Genomic DNA, 3185 nt, shown 5'->3' on the forward strand with positions numbered 1-3185 from the left:
CTTAAGTTCTTTTTGGTTTTTTTTTTTTTTTTTTTTTTTTAAGAGAGATGTTTGCTATGGGGTGTGTATGCTCACTGTAGAGACAGAGAGGCAGAAAGTGAGAAATCACCCCCAGGGGATGGCCTCACTGCAGTCCCTTCTATCCATTCTCTTGGGACGCTATGCACACACACACACACTCGCCTGGCATGAGTCTCAAGCCTCTGGGTCCGGGATCTGCACCACAATCAGCCACGTGGGAGTCCAGCAATGTAACCATTACGCCATCTGCTTGTCCCAAGTACTATTTGACTTTTCGCTTTCTGACATGTATTATGAGGTTGCTGGGAAAGTCATGACATATTTTTTTAATGCAAAAATGCATCCTGACTTTGCAGATGACCCCATCGTTTGATTAAAAGCATTTTTTTTTTAGGTGTTTGCCATAGTACATGTGCACTTGCTGAAGAGAGACAGAAAGACAGAGGGAGCCAGAAATCACCCCCAGAGGGATGGCCACGCCTCAATCCCTTCTCCATTCTCTTCTTGGGATTTTGGGCGTACACATATGTACACAATGCGCCTCAAGTGATTTTCAAGCTGCCAGTTTCGGATTCAAACTGTGTTTGACCATTAAGAATCCAGTGTCCTACCCTCCACACTGCCTGCTGACCACAGAATTTTTAGGACTAGCCTGTGTTGTGGGACTAGGTCCCACATGGCTGGCATGGTTTAGTCCCAGACTCAGCAGCTTCAAAAGTCCACTGGACATGTGCATCCCCACAGGGTAGAGAAATGGAGAAGAGACTGGTGTGGCTCCACTGGGGGTGATTTCTTCCTGTCTTTCTGCCTGTGCCTCTCTGGCAAGTACAAGTGCACATATCCCCTGCCCCACAGCCAAAAGAAAAAGAAAAAGGAGAGAGAGAAAGAAAATCAGGTTATATTGTGCTGCCCTTGTGCAACGTTTTTTGCGTAACAATATTTCTGGAAGTTTTTTCATGTCAATTTATATAAGTTTGTTATATCCATTTTCTTTAAGTTTTAGTTTTTCTATTGTGAGAGTGAAAGAAACAGAGAGAGAGAAGCATCCCTGACATGGTCTCACACCGCGGTCCGCCCAGCCTGCCCAGCCAGACGGTCACGGTTACACTCCGGGGCATCGGACATTGCTGGATGAGCCGGAAGTAGCACATGACCACATAGCAAGCCGGCCCTGTCTCACCCATTTCAAGAGCTTTGTAGAGGTTTATTCTCTAGCCGTATCAATATTTCCTTCATTTATTTTCCTAGACACTTCGATCTCTTTTTTCGTGATTTTGTATAATTCTGCCGTGATTATGTTGTGAATATATGCACACATGTGTTCATATACACACATACAGAGAATGTATGCATACACACATGTGTGTGCATACACATACACGCGTACCCATATGTGAATTTTATTTAGAACATAGTTCTAGAAATGAAATTGCTACTGGGTTAAAGGGAGTTCACATTTAAAATTTTGACAGATTGCCAAGTTATCTTCCTAAATTTTAAGATCATCCTGATGACTGTTTGAAGAATAGACTGTCGTGGTTAAGTAAGACTGGCAGTGGGAAGACAGGTTTGGAGGTTACGGCAAGTCATGCAGGCGAGAAATGCCGTTCAGACTCGGTAACAGTGGAGACGGAGAGGGAGTCTGATTCATGAGCTGAAGTGGGAGGGAGAGCAGGCGGAATTGTTAGTGAAGTACATGTGAGGAGCGAGAGAGGCAGGCAGAGATGACTCAGGGGACCAGTGACATCAATTAGGGTTCCACGTGAGACAGACTTCTTGCCGTGGCCGGACAAGGTGGCTTTGTAATGTGACATTTTATCGTTTTAGAGTCCATGGGAGCACTCTCAATGACAGATCACATGATGTCCTGTTGACTACTTTGTGTTTTATCGTTGCAAGGATATCATTTCGTTTGATTGGTATTTATAGTACAAACATGAAGACATTGAATCTGACACTGAACTGTATAGATTTTGTCTTCTCTAGAATCCATTTGTCTTCCTCCTGTCCATAAGCCACTACCCTCCTCCGCCGGCTGCAGCCAGAGTGATCTTTATAAAATGATCTTCAGCAATCCCCTTTGCCCTGCTTCCTTCATGTTGTCCAGAGTGCTGTGTGCACTGCTGACTCATGCACAGGGGACATTCCCTCCTGAATCTGCCCAGTTCCATCTTATTTGGGGTTTCCAAATTTCCCACCCTCTTTCTAGTCTTAAGTTGTCCAAGACCCGAGGAACCAGGGAGACTGCAGGTGGGTAATCGAAGAGTAAGAAGACAGGTGTTCTGTACTAGAGGACTTTCTTGATATTCTCTGCTATTAGGATAAAGGATTTTTTTTTTTTTTTAGATTTTTGCCATGGGGCATGTGTGCTTGCCCGAGAGAGAGAGAGAGAGAGGAAGCAAGAGAAATCATCCTCCAGGGGGATGACCACACCACATTCCCTTCTCCATTCTCCTCTTGGGATTGTAGGTACACACATACACAAGCCTGGTGTGAGTTTCAAGCTACCAGGTCTGGGACTCGAACTGCTGTTGGTCATGTGGGAATCCAGCTTCTTTAACCATTATGTCACCTGGTGGCCCCTCCCTGGTTATTTTTAATATCTTATTCCTTTCTTTCTTCTGTAAGAGGGAGACAGAGAGAAAGGAATCCCCAGCAGAATCTTCACACTGTCATCCACCCCCATCTCAGCCCACCCAGATTACAGACGTATGCACAGACACCTGGCATACTCGGAGGTCCTGGGACCTGTACCCAGGATCTTTCGCACATGGGTTCAGTCATGTATGGTCGTGACCATGATATCTAGCTCTTTGTTTGAGCTAATTCCTGGTAGTACCCATGCTAAATTATCTTACTGTGTGTTTTACAGTAGGTTGTGTAGTCATGTTCATTGAGTCTTTAATTATAGAAATCTCTTGAAGCCTGGGTTCAGGGCTTAGCCGGTGTACATTTCATCTGTGTTCCTGAGTGACAAGCACATGTGTTTAGAAGATCAAAGCAAACTCTGTCCCTTAACCCTCTAGATAGAATGTGAGCTCCATGAGATGGGAGATCTTTGGTTTACTCTCGCTTCCAAGATTGTCTAAAAACATGCATGCACATGCGTGCTCGGTTGCCACGCATTTTGGTCAAACTGAACTTGCTTGCTGGTGGGTGGGTTA

Source organism: Tupaia chinensis, unplaced genomic scaffold, assembly GCF_000334495.1.
Source record: "Tupaia chinensis unplaced genomic scaffold, TupChi_1.0 Scaffold149184_1, whole genome shotgun sequence".
Lineage (NCBI taxonomy): Eukaryota > Metazoa > Chordata > Mammalia > Scandentia > Tupaiidae > Tupaia > Tupaia belangeri.